Genomic DNA, 15,140 nt, shown 5'->3' with positions numbered 1-15,140 from the left:
TTAGTTAAAGGAAATGCTGATCCAGCAACACATTTTACTCAAGTCTTGTAAAAGTAAATATTTTTATTAAAAAAAATAAAAACTCTTTATGTCAGTGAGAAGTTTTATTTAGCGAAGCCCTTGTTGCATAAACGACTAAAATATCAGGATTTATCACAACTCTGAATTGATGCAATGGAAATGAAAGCATCATTTCATCTACCTCCATTATCTCTCTCTCTAGTAAAAGAGGCCAACCCAGATGGCAAAAACGAAATAAGTGAGTATATGTTCCAAATCTATCCCAAAATCTGTTTTGAAGCAAGCAAACTTATTCAAACTGGCATGGATTTGCACCGCAGCCCAAACCTGGCATGATCTGGGCTCCTGATGCAGGCACAACGTTATTTCGATCTGTAGCAGTTGGCATGACAAATGCCACTTCAGAATTACAGCTTCAAAAACATTACACCCAGATCCTGCAAGATCAATTAAAATACAGTATGGAGTTCACATGGGGTCATCATTGTTTTCTAAGCTACCATTTCTAACCTACATCAATGGTGCAACTTTGTCTTTATTAAAATAAATAAATATTTATGAAGTAGAATGACTAGCTGAATACAACTTTATCTCTGCCAGCCACCTTTCACTAGATACTCTAGCTAGTAAATCATGACTGACAGCAAATAGTCATTCTGCAAAACTATGCAGAAGAAATCTGACCTTCTGACAGCAGCAGCTTCCAGCCTCACACAACCATGCTGTTCGGAAACCAAAACTTGATTGGACCTGAAGATTTGAATACTTGCAAGCCAAAAATTCATCTGGCTGATTATTGTAGCTTTTTCTCCCACCGAGACAATCAGTTAGGGGTCTTTTAACAGGTGCTATCTTCAGTAATAAGACTGTTGCACCTGGTATCAGACACGGGACCCTCATCAGATGTCCTCACGCACGGAGCCGTTCAGTGTGATGAAGTGCCTGAGGGAGGCCTGAGACAATGTCCGAATCGATTCTGCCTTCATTATCTGCTTTCCTTCTCTTTTAACGAGAGTTCTTTAGAATGTACAGTTATTCTATTGTATGCCAAGGTTAAGAGTCAAGTAAACTGATTAAGCAGGAGAGACAACATATAGTATCAATACAATTCCCTCCCTTTTATTTTTAAAGCATTAAATAACAATAAATGCACACACAGGGATATAATTGTATTATTTTAATTTATTAAAACTGACAATATATTATAACTACATATTAAAACAATTAAATAAATTAAATAATTAAAAATGAAATTGTGTATTATATATATATATATATATATATATATATATATATATATATATATATATATATATATATATATATATATATATATATATATATATTAAGATGTGGTGAGGTATAAGTATACATTTCATATAAAAATGACAGAGATGTAAATTATACAATGAGCTAGTACAGGAGATTGTAAGTCAATATCGTCATGAGATATTGTTCCTGAATTACCATTTCTCATAATGAGGTTAAACAGTGTATGCAGTGATTTAACTAACAGTACAGTGAATTACTGTACCAAACTCCTCCCCTCCATTCTTACTTCTGATTACATTATTCATCAGATGTGATTAGACCATCGCGTGTAACTCCGAGAGAATTCCTAATCGAATGGAGGGCATGATTCTTTTCCAGAAACACAGTTACTGTGCAGTGAAATCAATCTAGTCTTCATAAATGAATCAGCACTAATGATGCAGAGCGACTCACATTTGTCTAACAACCCACAGCCATGCATCAATGCTCAACCAATGGAGGAAAACACCCCCGTCTGCAGACAATAATCGTCACATTGGTTGGACTCCATAAAAAAGAATTTAAGGTCCTAACATACTGTGATTTTGTTGGTTTTTGACAATGACCACATGTAATGAAAACAGCTTATAAATCATACTAAGTGATTTTCTTTTGTGAAAATGTATATTGTTGGGTGTATTCAGGTTTCAGGCCACACCCCCTATTATGAGGACATGCTGGTGTCCTTGTAATTCAAAATGTTTTTTGTCTGTTTGTTTGTTTGTTTGATTTTTGCATGTAAGAATGCAGGGTGGGTTTGGGGGTAGGGTTAGGGTTAGGGTTAGGGTTAGGGCTAGGGGCTAGAAAATGTCATAAGTTTAGTATTAAAACCATTATGCCCATGGAATGTCCTCATATTGATAGGAGCACACACGTGTGTTTCCGTGTGTGTGTATGTCGTTCTGTTAAACCTATGGGGACAAAATGTCCCCACAAATATTGCAATATCCGAACCGTGTCCTGGCGGGAAATTGTTTTGGTATTTTTTGATCTTAGCTTATAAATCATACTAAGTGACGGTTTTGAAAATGTAAAAATGCAGAAAGTTTTCTGTGATGGGTAGGTTTAGGGGTAGGGTAAGTGTAAGGGAGTAGAATATACAGTTTGTATAGTATACAAATCATTGCCCATTTGGAAATTCCCCATACAACGTGGAAACCCAATGTGTGTGTGTGTGTTTGTGTGTGTGTGTGTGTGTGTGTGTGTGTGTTCCCTGTGATATTGGTGTGAAATAAGACTAACACCATGTTCTTAACCTTTTTCAAGATATTTCACTCTTATATGCCCACTATATTGTTAGAGACAGCATTGTACTTCAGAGCAGCATTATATGCACATTTTAGCAGCATATTTTATGTCTGAATGCTTGACTCACACTGTGTCCTAAGCAGACACGATGCGATAGGATTCCAGCAGCAAATAATTTGTCTGTCCACACTAGACGCAACGCGACTGCGAGATGCGTCGAAATCAATCAAAACCCACAGCCAATCAGAACAGCGTGTGGGCGGAGTCTCGCGGTGAGTGCACGGCAACAGAGAGTAATCTTGACGCCAATCGCAAGAAAATGGATAAGTAGCTGCATAATCAAATTCACAAATACTACACCATTTAAACATTATTAAAAATACATAGGCTACTGAGTTACTAAAACAATCTTTGTCAAAGAATACACTTGTTTGTTCACAGTTTGAACGTTCTTTTTTTCCATTTGTTTAATTTCAAGATCTGAGGTGAATTATGCATTGTTGCTTTTACAGCTACAAAGCTGGAGCACTGTATGATATTCAGAGTCACATTACACGCTTTTAACATTAAATAAAGCACATAAACAGTACCTGAGATTATCATTGCCACACTTTGTGTTTGTTGTTCCAGCGCGACATCGCAGAAAAATAGAAACCATTTCTAAAATAGAATCGTGCGTGCCGCTGTTGCAGCTGGTTAGGACAAAAACTCTGAAAAAAACTCATGGAAAAGAACCTTTTATCGCGCGTCGCGTGTAGTAAGGACACGGTGTCAGAGAGCAGAACAAAAAAATAGTATCAGGAAAACATGCCTTTGATGCAATGAAGAATGTGAAGCGAAGAGAGAAGGTTGAGCGAGATAAAAACAGCTCGAGCACACTGATAGTAGAAGTGCACTGGGGTCCCTAGGGGAGATGCAGACAGTGGGCCTGTGGTTACAGCGAGTGCATGTCTACTACTAATGCTTACATATTTCTTCGTTGCAGAAGCAGAAAAGCATTTCAAGCTCTACAGAATAGTGTCCAACTTGCACCGTCTCAATAGTGACTGTCTAACAAGGACTCCATCTCCCCATGGAACAGCCTCAAACTTCTCTGAGCATGAGGGTGCTTTGAGATAATACCATGAATAGATATTACAAGGTAAGAAACCAATAGGAAGCTACTCACTTTATCCCTAAAGATCTGCAGGTAGAGAGCGCACCACTGGCTGTTTGATCTAAAGTCGAGTAGCAGGCCTGCAACATCTAATATTCAGTTTGTTGATCTTCCTTTTAGCTCATAGTTGTGTAAGAATTCTTATTTGATCTTTAATGCATGGCCTATATATAGAGTCCAACAGTAATCAGCTGAGTTTGTTCCAGAAGTACTTTTTTTCCATTTGTTTTCTCCATGGTAATTCAAAACACTGTTTAATGAAATAAAATGTATCACATGGTTCTATAAACATTACATCAATAGTAATACTGATTTCTGAAGGATCATGTGACATTGAAGACTGGAGTAATGAAGCTGAAATAAATAAAAAATTTAAATATGTTAAAATATATTCAATTTGCTGTATACTGTATTTCATCAATAAATGCAGCCTCGGTGCGCATAAAGAAATATTATACACCCCAAGCTTTTGAATGGTATTGTTTGCATATAAAAAAAATAACCACAGAGCTCACAATAGGTCTGCCTCGAATGGTTTCTTGGTTATCGTTGAACATAAATTCATTTGTAGAGAAAATTGAATGGGATTTTTACATCCGGGAACCCCACAGTTACACTCAATTACTTGTTCCAGTTTCAGACCGAGATTGAGTTGCACAAGGTAAAAATAACTGATGTTGTTTATGAGCCAAAGGCGGTATGATCTCATTCAAGAGACTGAGATATGATGCGACTTGAAGTTGGATGCTGGTACTAATGACGTCTATAGTATTATGGCCCTGGGTCTATCTGCATTTATGCATGGTTATGCGTTTGTCTTTAGATATGGAAACTCTGCTTTGCTATTATGTTACACTGATGATTGATGCGCTTTTTGAGCGGCGATGCGCACTCTTTCACTCAACGGTACTATCAATATCTGCATTATTGCAATACAGCCATAATGAGAGCGAGTAATTTAAAATAATCCATCAGTGCTTGACCTTTACAAAGAGGCGAGTGAGAGAGAGAGAGAGAGAGAGAGAGAGAGAGAGAGAGAGAGAGAGAGAGAGAGAGAGAGAGAGAGAGAGAGAGAGGGAGGGAGAGAGAGGGCAAAGAGTGACACTAGTGTTCATATCAAATTCTCTTCAATACAATTTTGCATATCCTAGAGGGTGGTTTGATGGAAGTCATACAGGCCACATGGCATCAATGATACGGCAAGACTAGCATTAACAGAAACAAACTCTTTCTCCAGTGTCTGTTTGTGTTACGCTATAGTCCCCTAAAATAAATTGCTTTAACATCCACAGTTCATAGTGTATCTATCTATCTATCTATCTATCTATCTATCTATCTATCTATCTATCTATCTATCTATCTCAGTTAATCACACATTACATTAAAATTTGTGAAACATATTTGTATATTCGTTTAATGGTATCTTTATATTAAAGGGGTGGTATAATACCCTTTTCACAAGATGTAAAATAAGTATTTGATGTCCCCAGAGTGTGTATGTGAAGTTTTAGCTCAAAATACCCCATAGATATTTTTATACAGCATATTCAAATTGTCACTTTTTGAGGGTGAGCAAAAACGCACCATTTTTGTGTCTGTCCCTTTAAATGCAAATGAGCTGCTGCTCCCGGCACAGGGGGCGGAGCTACAAGAGCTTGTGTCCTTTTACCTCACACAGACAGACACGGAAAATTTCACAAACTTTTAGCCTTTTATGTTCAAACCGGAGTCAGACAATGATGGAGAGACTCAAGAAGAAGTGACAACATGTAGAAGCAACAGGACATTTCTGAATGGTTAGTTGATGAATTTATGTAGCTGATATGTAGTTATCTTCTAGTCATTGATTAGCATATTCTGTCTTGATAATCTATAAATCGTGTTCAGGGGGCGGGGTTAATGTAAATTTTAGTGATGTCACTAACCCGGGAGGAATGTCGTGTAGTCTCTACCAGCTGTTTGTTGTAGTCCTTAAAAAGCAATTTCTGTAAAAGCAAATATCTCCCATTGCTTTGAACTTTGAGCATTGTAACTTTGCAGATGTTGCTCATGCTCAAACAGCAACATTACACACTAACTAAAGTTAGGAAAGTGAAATCATCCACCAATCATCAATACCAAAACTGCTACTGACACCTGTATTAAATTGATTTGTTCTCACTCTCTGGGGATGAAATGAGTAATTACAGACACTCAGAATAACTGAAAGCCATCTTTTATAAAAAAAAATAAAAAATAAAAAAAAATGGTTAAAGCCAACTTTTAATTTAGGTGAACTTAAACCAATATTCACATAAACCCTTTTAACATACAACTCTGTTGATGGCCATTCAACAGTATCAGACTCTAACCTTTATCTGGCCTCGGAGACTGTGAGTGGATTTATTCAGGCTCTATTATTTTGACAGGATATCAGTTCAGAACAAGACAGAAAAAAAAAAAAGAGAGAGACTTGGAGCAAGGGCAGTGAGACATAAAGAGTGCATAGAAAGGAAGACGACCTCAGTGAAAGTGTAAAAGAACAGGCTCACTAACTCCTGCAAGTGCAGAGCATCTTCTCTATCTCTATAAAATAAATGTAAGGAGAGAGATATAGAGAGAGAGAGAGAAAGAGAAAGAGAAAGAGAAAGAAGAGAAAGAGAGAGAGAGAGAGAGAGAGAGAGAGAGAGAGAGAGAGAGAGAGAGAGAGAGAGAGACCTTTCAGCAAGAGCAGTGAGAAAGAAAGACCTTGGCTCCCCTTGAAGAGTCCATAAAACCCCCTGTCTCGGAGAAAAGATTGGATGTGGCGCCATGTCTGGATGCATGGCCTCTCCGATAACAGGCTAGTTTCCCTTCGTCAAATCCACACCATGAAGGAAATGAAGGAGTGGATGAAAAAAAAAAAAAAAATCCAGAATGTCCTGTGCCCTCATGTTCCGTCGCAGATTGAGTTGTGCGCCAAGGAAAAGAGGCACAGCGAACCCAAGAACATAGAAGTGTTGCTATCAAAGCCTGGCCTGAATTTCACTCAACGTCTAGCGGGTCTTCACAGCCGTATTGACTTAACCGCTGTAGCAGAAACAAACAACGGTAGATAAAGGTATTAGTTCCACTTGCCTGCCACAATTTCTCCACTCTTCTTAAAAGGAGAGACTCGATACGGACGAAAGCTCGGTGTACAACGACAACTGCCAGCTGAGCGAGTCTGTTGTCCAGAAAAACCTTCATGACGGATTACAATTAACTCATAGATCAATGACAAAACATAACCGGAAATGCAAGTGAAGCGTACACGGACTGACACTCGTGCAGTCTGGCAAACTAAACATACATATTTTATTGACTTTCAATTGCAAAGTGCTCACTAAGAGGCAGAGCCGTTTCACAAGGCTAGAGTTTGTCAGTCGAGGTGACATTGAAAGTAATAAGCCAAATCAAAAGTCAAACTAAATCAATATGGGGGTTTACGAGAAATCAACAACTCAAAACGAAATATGAGGGTGTTTCCAATAAGGTAACAAGACCTTTCATGCGAGTACATTCGCGTAATTGAAGATTACCAGATTAGGTATATACTGTACATATATTTTGCTTTATAATCTGCCAGTAGATTAAGACAAAATGCACTCAAAGTACAATTCTGAAAACATATCTTTGATATCTTATACTGTGTTGCTTATGAAATAGATGTATCTTGTTTGAAGGATATTTGGAAACTATTTGGATTTTAACTGGAAAAATAGACAAAAAGAAATCATTTACACTAGAGTTGCCCAATTAATCTCATTCCTAAATGGCAATGATTATCCTGTGTCTATTAAACCTTTGACAAAATCACACCGGAACATCTGTGTGAGCCAGAGAGAGCAGTTGTCATGTAGGCCTAAAGGTTTGAAACAGCTTCACAAAGTCTTTTCAGAACAGTCAAACATACAGTATATTTCTGTGTTACAAATATTCATATTATCACAGAAGAACTGTGATAAAACTTTATAGCTCAAATATAACACTGATGTCTACGGAAGCAATCAAAATAGAGTAAATCACCTTTTGAAAGTAGCATGGCTCTTCAAATAATGACTGTGTCGATTACATCGTTACGCCACTAGTTGGCGACAAGTGACTCTTAAAAAAGGCATTTGTCATTGAATCATTCATTCACGTGTTTCGTAAAAAATAAATAAATAAATAAATAAATTAAAAACGCTGATTCATCCAGTAATGAAACAAGTGAAGAATGTATGAGTGAGTTATTGAATCATTCACTGAATGGTTCATTAAACATTTTAAATAGACTGTAGCAATTTGTCAAAACCTCTAAAATGCATGTTATTTTGTTTAGTTGGGAGAGTCGTGATCTCTGTTCAAAACAAAAAACAATTAAATAATGAGATTCTCAATCTCAAGAATCATGCAGCTCAATTTAGAAAAGCATATGAATATATATATTTTTAAGCTAATGTCATCGAGCTCACGTGCATGTTTCTCTTTTGCCCCTGAGCTTGACCACCCAAAAGTAATTTGTTTATTCACTCTTGACCTGCAGCAATCAATCAGACACTCAGAACATAGCGCCTGCATCCAAATCCTGCATATATCCAAGCTGTTGTGTTTGGAAAATGTGGGCTTTCTAATCAACTCTTAACTCCCTGATGAGATGACAACTGCTCTGAACTCTTCTGAACTCTGCATTTATGAGTCTAATATACATGCTTCCAATTTATATGTAGATGAAGGCAATGTAGGCAGCAATGTACAACAGACATGTTTTTCAGGCCCTATTTCATACTTGACTGGGGAACTCAAAGTGGAAGATTATACAGAGAGGTCAGTGAAGGCTAAATATAAGAGACCTTGACTGAAAGAAGCAAACAGCCTCTTTAGCTAATTTATTTGGCGCCCTACTTTATGACTTTATTTTGCATGTCCTTTAGAAACTGCAGAAGGGCCAAAGGTTGAGATGTAGAGTACAACGTGATGCATATTATTTGGTCTTAAATCAGGTAACTCTTTGAATACATTTATTTGTTGTTCAACCTTGCATTCAAATGATGCCTTGTTCATTTTTTAAAGTGTTCTATCATTCACATATCAATTATTACATCAATGTACAGCAAATTAAAAACAATTCTCCAGAGAAAAAGACTTCAGTAATCTCACATCTAGCTTGTTATATGATATCTCACAATGTCTTAAACTGTTCAAACTTGCCAAGATACCAGTCAGATATTTCAAAATGAACAACATTCCCCATGACATTCTTCCAGGCCAAATTACTCTCTGTGATTCTGTTTGCCATCTCTTGCATATGCCAGAGACTGTCCATGGCGAATTTTTTTTTTTTTTTCGGGATACCGTACGTAGGTCACCACGTCTTTCTCCAACCCTACCCATTACATGGCTTGGGACATGGATATGGACAATGTAGCGTCTCAAATTGTTTGTGTTCTGTGTCTACGCCCCCTTATCAACACTAAAATGATCACCATATTATGTTATATAGGTAACCACATATAATTTGAATGCTCCATGTTCCAAACAATTTTCTTAAATGTGACCCTGGACCACAAAACCAGTCACATGGGTCCATTTTTGGACATTGGGATTCATACATCATCTGAAAAAGTTGAATAAATATTCTTTCCATTGATGTATGGTTTGTTAGGATAGGAAAATGTTTGGCTGAGATATACAACTATTTGAACATTTGGAATCTGAGGGTGCAAAAAAAATAGAAATATTGAGAAAATCGCATTTAAAGTTGTCCATTTATGGTCGCGAATGTGCTGCATTCACACACAAAAGTAAATGTTTTATATATTTACGGTAGGAAATTTACAAAATATCTTCACGGAACATGATCTTTACTTAATATCCTAATGATTTTTGACATAAAAGAAAAATCGATCATTTTGACCCATACAATGTATTGTTGGGTATTGCCACAAATATACCCGTGCGACTCGTGACTGGTTTTGTGATCCAGGGTCACAAATGGTTAATGCATACTGTATTATATGTGGAATGCTTGTTTCAAGGCATGTTTGGAGAAACATCTGAAAAGTCGCTAAAGCAATGCAAAAGCAACATGTCTCCGGGTTTTATCTTTTTAGCACTGCCTTTGTTGTCTTCATATGTCTTTCAGTCAAGTCAGAGACCTTCCTCAAAGTTCCTATGGTTGCTCATCTTTATTCCATCCGAATCCATCTCTTTATTATGCACATACGGTATTTGTTTCCAACTATACATTTATCAAAAGAATGCTAATTCCTCCAGTCCAGATGAGGTCACCTGTGCATCTTATCAAAAGCATGACCTTGTGAAGGCAGCGTTTTAGTATTGACAGCATGCACAGTAATGGAAGCTGGTTTATAGTGCTAAGCCTTATCAAATTTTAATGAAGTCCTAAACAAAAGCAAAACCCCCAAAAATCTACAAAGAATTTGAAGTCAACACTCGCTTTTGTCAAAACCAGCACAAAAGAAAGAAAGAAAGCCTAGCAAATTAGTGGGACACACACAGCGGGAGACTGCAAAGCCCATTCAGTCTGCTTCGAGACAAGAGGAGATTTTATTTCATTTTAATTCGAGGACACAAGCTGTGTCCTTTGACGTCAATTCAATCATTAAGCCTGGTCTTAATGTCACATGAAGGTCAGGTCTAAACATATAGGGGTTATGTGACCTATAACTCGGGATGTCCCTTAAATAGGGAGAAACTATATTTGAAGTAAATTATAGGGCTGCCATTTGCCAATATTGGTGTCATTTGTGGGAAACCCAGGAGGTTAATGATATGACCCATTGGAAAAGGTTGCTCTTGAGACTCAGTGGAGCGCTCAGCTGTGATTCATAGAAGTATCAACTTTTCTGGGATGTTTCTCCTAAAATTCCTTGGGGCAATATCATCAGGCATTGAGGAAACATTTATTTGTACATCTCTCTCAATCATCAGTGCATTATATTTTGCCCCCCACAATGAACACTACCTTTTCGATTTTCGATTATAAAACTGAGCATTTAAACATATTCATCTCACTTATACATTATTACGAGATAAAAGATTGACAACTGCTGGCTCGACCACAACATTGTCCGACATCAAATGGCAAACGTAATGTAAGCGGAACGAAACTGAGCTACTCGTTATTGTGTGGTTGAAGGACCGTTGTTTATCAGTTTGGACCAGTGCAGCGCGAGCCGATCTTGATCACTGTTACTACACAGCGCTAAGAGATCCAGTAAATAAATCATTTGAGTTCACTACTTAAGTAATAACATTGCTGCGAGATCTAGTGAGAAACATTCACATTTCTCCGTTATTAACGGATCAAACAGCGCGTGGAAGCCAGGAAGAAACATTGTGCCATGAATGAACTATCCAGTGTCCACAGATCTGCAACATTTACCATGGATTTACTGTAGTAACACTAACTGCAACCATGGACGTTTGGTAGGAATAGTAGGCTAATGCTTTCAAGTAACATTATGTTGGTTTTATTTTGACATTATGAATAAAATTGCTGCCCTCAAATGTTAATCTGAAATAAAAATAGACCTTTGTTTATAACTACTACAATATTAGGCTACATTTTTTCCAAGGAGCTGTTTTGTTTTATATGCTCATAAGAAGAGTCTATTATAGCTCCATCATTGCTCAATGTAAAAAAATAAAAAATCATACTTTATTATGTTAGTTTTAATAATAAAAAATAAAATCTCTGGCATTTCTTCTTCAAGTGCTTTTAAATGTCACTTTGTATTTAAGAAACACGTGCCCTTTAGTCATTATTTGGGTAGCACACATATTCTGAATGCCTTCGGCAGAAGTCAAATGAGCCATTTTAATCTAGATTAATTCCAAGATTACAGTGAGATTAATCTAGATAAAAAAAAAAATTCTATGCCCACCACTAATATATATACTTGTGCGACACACCGGTCTCATATCTCTCACGGAGGAGCGGAAGCACGGAAGCGACGACAGTGAAGAAGGAGAGAGGACCAGGGGGGTATTCCAGAAAGCAGGTTATGTGACATACCCGGGTAAGTTTAAGGGTAAGTTAGTGGATAACCTCAACTTTCGGTTCCAAAAACGGAGGTAACTTTCTGGGTATGTATGTAACCATAGGAACTTACTCTCTGAAGATAACCTGCTCGGTAGCAGGTTATGTTCCAGGGTTAGTTTGTTTCAGAAGGTTACTGAGCATGGCGTGCCGTTTTAAAGACGATCCAGTGGATGTGGAAGCACAGATAATACAAAATCTTTTCCGCCGTGAGAGGGTGATACGACCACGTATCAATGTGTTTTCGTATCCAAATGAATATTGCGGGAGCGTTGCCGTTTTTCAAAAGAATCGTTAATTTATTAAACGAAGATAATGGAGTTAAATATTTAACTCCATTTATTTAACTTTTTTGCGACGGTGAGTTTTTTGTATACAATAGGCGATGCAGAGCATGTGGGAAAGGCAACTGTGTGTAGGGCTGTTCGTACAGTACATTGCACTCAAACGGTTCCTACACACTTTTGTGCAGTTCCCTGGACATAAACCACTGAGGGTCATTAAAGAGGAATTCCACAGAGTGGCGGGTTTGTCCATTCTATGATATTCTATGAAAGACCATTTTAGTTACATAGCACTATACTTAATCTATTCATACTGTATACAGTGACAGTCATAATAATTTTAAAAGTTTCTAATTATATAACTTTCAGTTTCAGGGTTCCCAAATGTGATTGGGTGCATTGATGGAACCCACATTAAAGCTCCTTCAGTCAATGAAGGAGACTATACTAATAGGAACTCAATCCATAGCATCAGTGTGCAGGTGACAATAGATTTTTTGGGTGCTAAATGTTTGGGTGTTTAAACCATTAAATCACCCTCATTACTGGTCCCCACTAACTAGGTAATATGTGATGCAACCCACCTCATCACTAATGTTGAAGCCAAATGGCCAGGGTCTGTACATGATGCCAGAATGTTTAGGGAGTCATCATTGTGCCACAAATTTCAACAGGGTATGTTTTGCCTTACACAATGTTTTTTTGTTTGTTTTTTTTATATATTTTTTTTTTATGCAATTATACACTTTAACTACCTTTATATGACACTTCAATGGTTACTTGCTGGGGGACAGAGGGTACCCCTGTCTGCCCTATATGATGACACCCTACCCTGAACCTGAGCCTGGACCACAGGCACAATTCAACCTGGCCCACAGCAGAACATGGACCATAGGCATCCTGAAGGCAAGGTTTCAGTGCCTGCGTGGGCTCAGGGTCAACCCAGAAAGGTCATGTGACATCACAGCTGCTTGTGTTGTTCTTCACAACATTGCCACACTGAGAGGTGAGAGGGCCCCCCCTTCTCTTGAAGATGGCCAAGAGGAACCCCCAGTGAACCCAGTAGACCAAAGAGATGGCAGGGTGGTACGAGACATGATTTGCCAAAATCACTTTAATTAAAACCAGTTAACAGTCAAGTGTTGTTCATTGTTTCTTTATTTCCTGTAACAAAAGACATTTGTATTTATTGCTTTAGATTTCATTCATCAACCAATGACAGATTACTGTTCACATACTTTTTCCCTCAAGTCTGGCCTTTTTTTAGGTTAAGCCTTTTCTCCTCCATTTGAAGCTGTATAAGGTCCATCTCAATGTCACTTTTTCTGATTTGCTTTTGAAGGTGGACCTTATACAGCTCTTTGGCAGGCAACTAGAAAGACAGAATAATTAAACATGACTGATAAAGTCTGTAATACAAACACAGACTAAATATTTAAATGAGGAAGGAGAACTGCAGAACATTTCTTACACTGCTAAGATTCTGTGTGGAGGTAGATGGACCCTCATATGTATTCAAATCTCCTGCCATATTCTGTAAAATGACAATGACAATTTATTTATTCTCTTATGTAAAAAAGGGGGAATGCATTCTATGCATCATACCTCTATGGGCCTCCCCACATTTTCTGTTTCTGTCACAGCAGAAGTGGTCTCTTCATCGTCATCCTACAGTGAAAATAAGGAAGGATGCTTGGTCTAGCAAACATAAACCTAAAGACAATAATCACTTACAACTGTGACAGAGTGTGGTGTTGCAGGAGGATCCAATAATACAAGGTGGCCATCAGCAACTGCAAGATAATTAAATCAATAAGATAATCATGCATATTCAATACTCAATGTATATTCTTAAACAAATACAACTAATAAAGAAGGACATTAGGAACATCTAAGAGTACTAGTAATAAGAATACAGTACACAGCATATGCAGTCAAAGCAGCATGCATACTGCACAAGTGAATCAATGACTGTAAAATGCATTCAAAATGCCTATTTAAAATGGTGACAATGTTGATGATTTTCTTTATTAAAACACGGACAAAAACAGTGAAAACATCAATAAATCATAAGTATTAATATGGTACACCTACATTTTACTAAGCCACTTGTCTTGGTAGCGGAGTCTGACGAACTGCCCCTGGAATCCCATCGACCACAGGTCGCCCTTTATTAAGGGACAGTGCCAGCTCCTCAGCTGGGGTGAGGGAAGGTGGAGGTGGACCCCCACCTGTTTTACGGGCCTCAGCCTTCTTTCTATTGGCTACATAGAAAACTAAATTGCATGGCGTCAGTAACAAGTTTAGAAAATATTACCTTGCTGGAGAATGTTTTTATGTTTCATTTTGACTTAGCTCACACTTCTTCTGGCTCCAGAAGGATTACACCTGATAAAACAAGAAGCCAACATATTACTTGCCAATTACGTGCATTAGGCTACAACTGAAATATTAAGAAATGTATGGAGGCCAACAAGTAAATACTTGTCTATTTTTACTACATGCCCCAAATAATTTTTGCGTCACAATGAAAGGGGAAAATAGCCCATTTATAATTTTATAAACTCGTGCATTTACTCTGTCCGTTATTTTTTGCCAAGCCAACTCTCTTTCTTTTGCTGATGCAGCAGTATTGTTTTTTTTTGTTTTTTGTTTTTTTTTTGTTATAATGGGCTTATAGTCTTCATAAGCAAGCATTAAAACCTCCAACTCAGTTTCACCTAAGTATGTAGCTCGCTTTTTTTGTCCCTGGGTTTCCATGGTGACTCCTGAAATCGGCGATCCATTGAAAATGTCTTTATGTACTCACCGTGCGCGCGCATTAACTCTGGGTAACCAGTAGGAGGTTGATTAAACTAACTCTTCTCAGGTGTTTTGGAACCGACATACTCATGGTATGCAGGTTTGGGGTAAATCAACCCAGAGGTTATGATTTACCAAATGGTAAGTTAACCAAGCTTTCTGGAATACCCCCCAGGCCTGGATTTATGTTGATGTTTATGTTTTATTATATGTGACATCAGTCGTCCGTGAGGGGCTGCTGTCTTTACTTTCGTTTTGTTGTTTGGTTATTTTA

The 15,140-nt window shown here is 37.7% G+C and overlaps 1 long non-coding RNA gene across 1 annotated transcript; it reads right to left on the bottom strand.

Moving 5' to 3' along the window:
• Positions 1 to 14,217: 14,217 nt before the first annotated feature.
• LOC307154707 lies at positions 14,218 to 14,919 on the bottom strand. Its single transcript, XR_013820414.1, has 3 exons — positions 14,874 to 14,919; positions 14,425 to 14,452; positions 14,218 to 14,328 (listed from the first exon to the last, which is right to left on the bottom strand). It is a non-coding gene; the product is annotated as an uncharacterized lncRNA (long non-coding RNA).
• Between the last annotated feature and the right edge of the window lie 221 nt (positions 14,920 to 15,140).

This window comes from Squalius cephalus (genome assembly GCF_949319135.1).
Source record: "Squalius cephalus genome assembly, chromosome: 2".
In the NCBI taxonomy this organism is placed as follows: Eukaryota; Metazoa; Chordata; class Actinopteri; order Cypriniformes; family Leuciscidae; genus Squalius; species Squalius cephalus.
The sequence above is the reverse complement of the archived record's forward strand: the minus strand, read 5'-3'. Positions and strand labels throughout refer to the sequence as shown.